An 8,778-nucleotide genomic window follows, 5' to 3' on the forward strand; every position below is an offset into this window, starting at 1 on the left:
CATTTTTCAGAACGCTCATAAATCATTCAGAGTGAGGTTTTTTGAGAAAGTAAAAATGCACTTTTTATACTGTAAAAAAACAAAAAAACATAGTTTCTGTAGTATACATAATTAAAAGTGTTGTCTTCCCAACCAAATGTTATATGGCATGCAGTGGCCAGCACTGGTGCACTCGCTGAGCACCTGATATTCGGACAAAAACTGACATGATAAATTTTGCTGTCATAGCAAGTACTCATATTATTAATAGGATAATTAAGGTTTTCATGCAATCATGTTGTAGCAAATATCATTCGCTAGGTGTTGAAAAGTTAAGTTGTGTTGAAAAGATACTTTTGAGCTCAAAAGAAATGAGAACAGAGAAATGAGAGCTTTCCAGTCTGGCTCAGGTACAGAACAGGCTGAACAAAACCAGCCAGCACATAACAAAACAAAGCAGGAAGCCAAATGCCCTGAATATATTTTTTTGTCACAATAGTAAACAATGCTGTGAGAGTAAATGGAACATATATGATAACTATGGTAGCAGTAGTTATTAGAATGAGATAAATTATTTTTTTCATCTTCTTGTTTTCCTCATTTCTTTTTCTTCCTCTTTCTCCCGGTCCTGACAGTCTTAGAGCTCTGAGAACAGCCACGAGACAAAACAGCTGGATGGGAAAGAAGAGAAGGAAATGCAACAGAAAGAACCCCATATATACAATGGTGTTTGAGAGTATGGTAAACATGCAACACATGCAGGATGCAAGAATAATTATCCAGGCCACAGAGCAGCAGATCACTCTGTATCTGAGAGGTTTGTACTTCAGAAAGGTTACAGGATGAACCACCGCCAGGTAACGCTCTACACAGATCAGACACTGAAACAGAGGACGACCGGTCATGATTAGGCCTACAAAAAACAGCTGTAATGTTAAGAGGTCTGTTAACCAAAATGACAGTAGAGTGATCAGAGAATTCAGACAGATACCAATCTCTGACACAGAGAGGTTGAGAAAAATAAACTCAAATGCAAATCCACTTCCTGTTCCTGTGATGATGTGTGATATAATATAGGAGTGTGTAGGAAGAAAAAACAGAACATTAATGCTGTGCAGACACATTTCCAAAATATACAGTGACCCAAAGTGATTTGAGGTTGAGGAGTTTGTAGATGCTTCATGTGTGGTGAAGTTCTCTGTACAGTTGTTCATCTTCTCTGTGTTTGTCTTCTCCAAAGCAAGCAAAACAAAATAATGTAGAAGTCTTATCTATGGCAGGAGAAAAGTACACATAAATACAATTTCCATATGTTAAACATAATTCAGTTTCATGAGGCTTGTTTTTTATTATTTTGTGTAAAACCAGTGTTTCACATGCATTAAACATGACTGATGTGAGTTCAGCAAGTGATTCTTCATTACGCTAAACTATTTCAAAATGTGTACGGTCCGCTATAGAAGCACTGATAAAGTAAACCAATAGACCGGTATCTTATATGATTTATTGATCTCGGATCAGTTTACAGATGCTTCATAGTGATGTTCAATTATTTGTAAACAGTTAATACCTCAAACTTAAATCTGCTCCAAATTTCTTATGTGTTTAGGTCACGTAATGTCTTTTCCCATTTTGTAATAAGTGTTCCGCACATAAAATGTTGCATTTTGGTCATTCTGCTGTCGTTTTACAATAATAACTATTAAGATTGAAGAATCTATAGTATAAAAAAACGTTGCATAACTTCTTCCATATGCCTTCATAATAGAAAAGGTATAGGCTATATCCCAAAAATTCAAAACATGAACAATCTTTGCTGTTTTAAACGTTCTTAAATTCTTATATGTAATTTATAATTTTCAATCACATTTCTTTTGGTTTAGATGATCTCTATTCAATGAAACAAACAAACAACAACAAAAAAGCTTTCTAAGGACAATTCAAATGAGCACAATGACATTGTTTCTTATTACTGAGGATAAAAACAAGTTTGTTTTGTTACCTGAAGTGCGAATGTCACAGTTCAGTGATATAGAAATGACTTCATCTGTTAGCCTACATGTCACATAAAACTTGCAAATATTTAAAATCAATATAACAGATAGTCAGACAGAGTAAACTTTTAGACAGAATGTTAATCTAAAAGCTTGTGATTGTTTATATTTCTTTTATAAGAATGTAAATCTTTCTGAGGGACTATGACTGACCAATCAAAATCAAGTATTCCAAAGCGCTGTAAAATGATGTTATATCATGTTGCTCTATACAGAAGAAATGCAAATTCAAATTGACATGAGTATTATTTTTGCAAACTGAACATTCAATCCTCTTGCACCTGTGCTGGCTAATTTAGATGTATCTCATTTATCACTTCATATGCAAATTTCTAGAGAGAGAATTCAAGAGCAAGGAGCAAGAGAGAAATAAATAGTAAGAAAAATATGTAAAAATAGCGATAGGTGTTTATTATTATTATTTATCTGATAAAAAAAATTATACCAAACCCCTATAACCACACCAAATAAACGTACTCATTAACATTGATTATCGACTGTATGTAATTATACTTTGAACCTAAAATGAGTAAATACCAATTCAACTTTGTGCAATAAATGCCCTGGCCAGTCCACTAATTAAAAGCATTTTAAAAGTAAATGTGTAATTAATTATGATGAACAGAGGCAGAATAATTTTCCAGCTCGGTTCAGATAAAGAACAGGTTGAACATAACCAGCCAGCAGATGACAAACCACACCAGGGCCCCAATATGCTAAATGATATTGGTTTTTCAGATTAATAAACACTCCTGAGATAATAATTGGCACATATGTGATAACCATGTTCACAGTAGTTATAAAAATTAGATGGAATGCTCTTTTCTTCATGTGGTTTTCCTCTCTGTTTCTCGCTCTCTCGCTCCTGGTCCTGACTGCTTCAGAGCTCTGAGAACAGCCACGAGACAAAACAACTGGATGGAGAGAAAGAGAATGAACTGTGTTGAAAAGAACCGAGAGCAAAGAGTTCAGACAGTTACCGATCTCAAAAACACAGAGATTTTGTAGATGCTTCAGATTCAGTGAAGTCTGCTGTAGAGTTACTCATCTTCTGAACTCAAACACTCTTCAAAGTTCTATGTAAAATTCTTCAAATATTCTTCTTATTTTTTAAAATATCTTTAGCTTGTGTTCCACAGAAGATTTTTAATTATCATGAATCTGTATACATATAGCAACAAATAGTGTCCATTCAATTTGTCTGAGAGTTGAATGAGTTTAATAATAATGAGTTTAATAATAATACTAATAATAAAGGGATTTCAGCCTGATCTAGAATTACATTAACATTTTGGAGCATAGAAATATATTTACTAACTTATTGCAGTTATCTAAGTGAATAAAAAGTCAGAACAAGCAAACAAAGCAGTAAGATTTGAGCACATCCCAGTACAAACAACCAGAACACTTATATATTGAGAATGTAATATTTGGTTACATATTTTGAGGTCTAAATGTCATTATTAACAAACTATTAAATACTACTTTTGTCTTAACACACTTTAAATTGCTGCTTATTAATAGTAAAGGTAGTTGTTTAGTTTTGGTATTTAAAGGTGTAGAATATGGTCATGCAGAATATGTGCTTTATGCATACTAATAAAAAGCCAGAATGCTCTGTGTGTCCCAAGTTCTGTCCCCTGTTAATTGTCTCATTGTGTTCAGGTGTGTTTAGACAATTGCAACAAGGTAATTATCAATTTAATTATCGTGAACCACAACTTTTTGAAAAACCTCCTTCACCTCAAAGGTTTAAATGAACACTCAGCCAGTTACTAAACTAAAATACATTGATGAATTAAAACCGTTTCTATACAAACCATTCATTGCATCGTAATCAGTCAGAATTAGCAACTTAATAATTAACAACGTGCTAAACAACGTAATGTTTTATTGAAATTAAAGGAGACCTACAAATCATTGCAGATACAGAACTGGCTGAACAAAATACTCAATGAACAATGAAAAGCTCCTTACTATGATCTTGCATCGGAATGAAAAAATAAATGGCACGTATATGATAGCCATGCTCACAGTAGTTATTAGAATGATATGAAACACAAAACATACGTATATATTATGAGCAACAGAGACAGGAGAGTTTTCCAGCATGGTGCAGATAAAGAACAGGCTGAACAAAACCAGCCAAAGTAAAACAAATTAATCCAACAGTAAAATGTTCAACAATATAGTTCCGTGTTATTATGTAATACAATCCTGAGATAATAAATGGCACGTATATGATAACCATGCTCACAGTAGTTATTAGAATAATATGAAATGCTTTTCTCTTCGTGTGGTTTTCCTCCTCCCTCATTCTTTCTCCTGGTCCTGACTGCTTCAGAGCTCTGAGAACTTTCACAAGAAAAAACATCTGAATGAAGACGAAGAGGAGAAACTGCAGTGAAAAGAAACGTGCATAAATATAAAAAAAGCCTAATGTAAGCATGCAGCCTAAACCAGAGCCGACAATAAGTATCCAGGCCATAGAGCTGCAGATCACTCTGTATCTGAGAGGTTTGTACTTCAGAAAGGTTACAGGATGAACCACCGCCAGGTAACGCTCAACACAGATCAGACACTGAAACAGAGGACGACCGGTGATAACAAGTCCTGTGAAAAAACGTGTTAATGCCTTAAGACTTGAATCCCGAACAAAACAAACATGCATATTGAATACAGCATTCAGACTGTAAGCAATCTCACAAACAGAGAGATTAAGGGTGAAGAACTCAGATGCAACTCCACTTCCTGTTCCTTTGACAATGAGCCATATAACATAGGAGTGTGTCGGAAGAGCAAACAACATATTGAATATTTCCACAATGTTTATTATCCCAGGGCAATGTGGAGATGTGGAGTTTGAAGGTGCTCCAGATGTGGTGACATTCACTGCAGAGTTACTCATCCTATGGGGGAAAAATAAAGAACTTTGGCACATAAATCTCAACATTCATTGAACGCATATATTCAACCAAACTTTACATGTAGTTTTAATGTTTTGTTGTGAAGAACTTTACACAAGCACAATGTATTTAGATAATATCTGCTTTCTGACTTATTACCTTATTGACAAATCTCGCACATACAATCTAATTTTTATATAAAAAGGGATCAAATTAGAGAAAAACAAATAAGCATGATATGAAATATCAGAAAAGGAACTCATTATTTCATTTAATATGTCACAATAAACACATAATTCAGATTGTGTGAAGCAAATGAAATGCAATTCAAATAACCAGCAGACTTATAGTAGGTAGGTTCTTACAAATGTGCTATGACTCTATTCATTATTATCAAAGATCAAAGTTTTTCACCTGAAGAATGAATGTCCAGTCTCTCTGTGCTTAGTTTTGTAGACTTGATTTTACATCAAGGATGTTTGTGCGTGAATTTATCTGCTGCACGTCAAATAAATCACCAAGTATTCAAATAATAAAAGCAAAGTAAATAATGTGTTCACAAAGGCACATTTAAATTTTTGACCTTCATCTTTAATGTTGAAAACAGCATAATTGTTTTATGACGTAATCTTTTTCCTAAAAAGGTAAAAATACTAAAAGATTAAATAAGATAATTTGGTCAAATATTACAATTGCGCATCCTATAAGCAACAGAGACAGGAGAGTTTTCCAGCTCGGTGCAGATAAAGAACAGGCTGAACAAAACCAGCCAGAATATAAGAAACCACGCCAATTATCCAAAGAGGCAAACTAACTTAATTCATCATAATGTAAAAGAAGCCAGTTAGTAAGTGGAACTTATATAATAACCAAGTTTCCAGTTGTTATTAAAATGAGATAAAATCCTCCTCTCTTCATGTTGTTTTCCTCTTTTCTTTCTCTCTCTCTTTCTCTCTCTCTCTCTCCTGGTCCTGACTGCTTCAGAGCTTTGAGAACAGCCACGAGAGGTATTGAGTGTTTTGTGACATTACAGTAAGTAAACTATACGAACAGGAGCCAAGAGTTAGTATTCAGGCCACAGAGCAGCAGATCACTCTGTATCTGAGAGGTTTGTACTTCAGAAAGGTTACAGGATGAAACACTGCCAAAAAAATGACAACAAAATTATGTAATCCTGTAATTAAGATATCACAGCATCACGTGTAAGCATATTGTTAAATGAATGATAATTAATGCTGAATTTGGTCTCAAAACACCCTAAAGCCAATGACGTCTGACATCAAAGGCATTACGCTGTGATTATGTATAGATACTTATGGTCATAACGCTTGAGGTGGCAATTTTGAAATGCTCAGGCCTAATATTTGTCATGTTAAGCCACAGTTGTCACACAGCAAACAAAATAAAAGTTCATATTAATACTCAAGTGATGACAACATTTTTAGTCAGTTTACCATTTTAAAAGATTGGAAAACTTCCAAGAATATGTATACAGCACACAATGCGGTGGCATATTAAATCATTTATACAAGTAAATCAGAACAATATTTCCTAATGTAACGATTGAGTCGTGAAGTAGTAAAGAACCCAAGTGCAGTTTATTTACAGTGATCAAAAATATGATATACTAAGACTTGAAACATAGACTTGACTTGAACATGAACATGACTTGGCATGAAACAGAGTAGATTCACCAGCAGTGGTTTACAACATCAATACATAACAAGAAACGATGGCTACATGATGGCAATGTATACCAAACAAGATGATCACATGACAAGAATCAACCAATGAGAGGCAAGACACGTGACCTAAACAACCAATCAGAACATCTCACATACACAAGGTTGAGACACAAATAGGAACCCTGACTAAACATCAGAATAAAAAACATAAAGATATGAACAGGAATCAAAACCCAAATCCCACATTACATGTTTTATAACTTTCTATCCCACATTACATGTTCTATAACCTACATAAGGCTACAATGTATTTTTAGATTGAGAATGATGAACACAAAGAGAATGATGAACAAAGCCAGTTTTACACCATTATCATCAAGACGTACGTTTACACAGACTGCTGTATTTACACGTGAATTTAAAAACAAAAAAAAATTATATATAAATTACTCATTTATTAAAAGGCAAGGCTTGAAGGCAGGAGAGTTTCCCAGAACGATGCAGATAAAGAACAGGATGAACAAAACCAGCCAGAACATAGCAAATCAAACTAGTGATCCAAATTGCATAAATACTCTGGTTTGCTAGAATGGTAACTAGTCCTGCGATAGCAAATGGGACATATATGAGAGTCGTGGTCACAGTGTTTATTAAAATAATTAAAAATGCTCTTCTCTTCATGTGGTTTTCCTCCTCTCTCTATCTCCCTCTCGCTCCTGGTCCTGACTGCTTCAGAGCTCTGAGAACAGCCACGAGACAAAACAACTGGATAGAAATGGCCAGCAAGAAATGCACAAATATAAACTGTGTGTGTATTTGACACATATATAAACACAAAAAGCAGGAGACAAGAGTAATTGACCATGTAGCAGCGCAGCAGATCACTCTGTATCTGAGAGGTTTGTACTTCAGAAAGGTTACAGGATGAACCACCGCCAGGTAACGCTCAACACAGATCAGACACTGAAACAGAGGACGACCGGTGAAGACTAGTCCTGCTAAAAACAGTGGTAATACTGTCATACTTGGCAGACAAATTGACACAATATAAAACATACAATTCAGAAAGTAACCAATCTCACAAACAGAGAGATTGAGGTTGAAGAACTCTGATGCAACTCCACTTCCTGTTCCTGTGATGATGAGCCAGATCACATAGGAGTGTGTAGGGAGACCAAACAACAGATCAATACTAAAAACACAAATGTTTAGGCTTCCCACAAGGTCAATGGACTGAGTTGTGGAGTTTGAGGTTTCAGATGAGGTGAAGTTCACTGTAGAGTTACTCATCTCCTCAGAATGTCCTATTTGCAATCATACAGCCAGAAAGTATTTTCAAAAATATTCCTTTTATAGCTTATATTCATATGCATAATCAAATTCTATATAATTTCCTTATATTTAAATTGTTATTTTTGTTCAATGCAACTCACTCTTTTAGTTAAATATCAATAGCTAAAGATTGTTAGTTCTGAAATTGCCCCAAAACCCTAGGTCAGATAAACACAGTGACAGTATTGTATATTCTTGAGATTAAAAACAAGAAAATTATTTTAAAATTAGTCTGAATCACCTGAAGAGTAAATATCCAGTCTCTCTGTGTTTAAATCTCTGTGCTGTGTTTTGTAGGCTGACTTTACAACTGTCAAGATATATACAGTGTGTGCATGATTTAATTTGCTGTATTAACAGATATTGTGACACTGGACAAAAACAGGTGCCTCTCATTCAATATAGGATATGGAAATTTAATGACCAAGAATGTCAACGTGAACAAGTAGCAATGTGTGAATGAGCTAGTGATGAAGTGTTTTATTATTGTGGTACTAACTAGAGGGAGAATAACAGAAATTTAAAAGGAGATGGGGAGGTGGAGAATGCTGGAAGAACTGACACTTGCACGGTACGGCTCATATAATCTTGTAAGTATTAGCTCCTAAATCTCCTAAATCTGTGAAATGTTACGCCAAGCCAGCAGAGGGAGCTCTTACCTCTGCATGGGCTGTGTTCGCTTCCTCTGCTGCTACTTCCTGTTAGTGGACTATATATTCTGGAGCAAACCTTGGCAAAGGTTTCTTTGGTTATATATTTTAACCAGTTAAGCAAGAAGTAACAGCTGTTCATATGTCAAGTTTGCTCTTCTTAGGTTTGCAT

The 8,778-nt window shown here is 34.8% G+C and overlaps 1 pseudogene; it reads right to left on the reverse strand.

The window, feature by feature from the left end:
* Positions 1–7,074: 7,074 nt before the first annotated feature.
* Positions 7,075–7,914, reverse strand: LOC122333959 (annotated as a pseudogene).
* Positions 7,915–8,778: the final 864 nt, after the last annotated feature.

Source organism: Puntigrus tetrazona, unplaced genomic scaffold, assembly GCF_018831695.1.
Source record: "Puntigrus tetrazona isolate hp1 unplaced genomic scaffold, ASM1883169v1 S000000450, whole genome shotgun sequence".
Taxonomy (NCBI): Eukaryota; Metazoa; Chordata; class Actinopteri; order Cypriniformes; family Cyprinidae; genus Puntigrus; species Puntigrus tetrazona.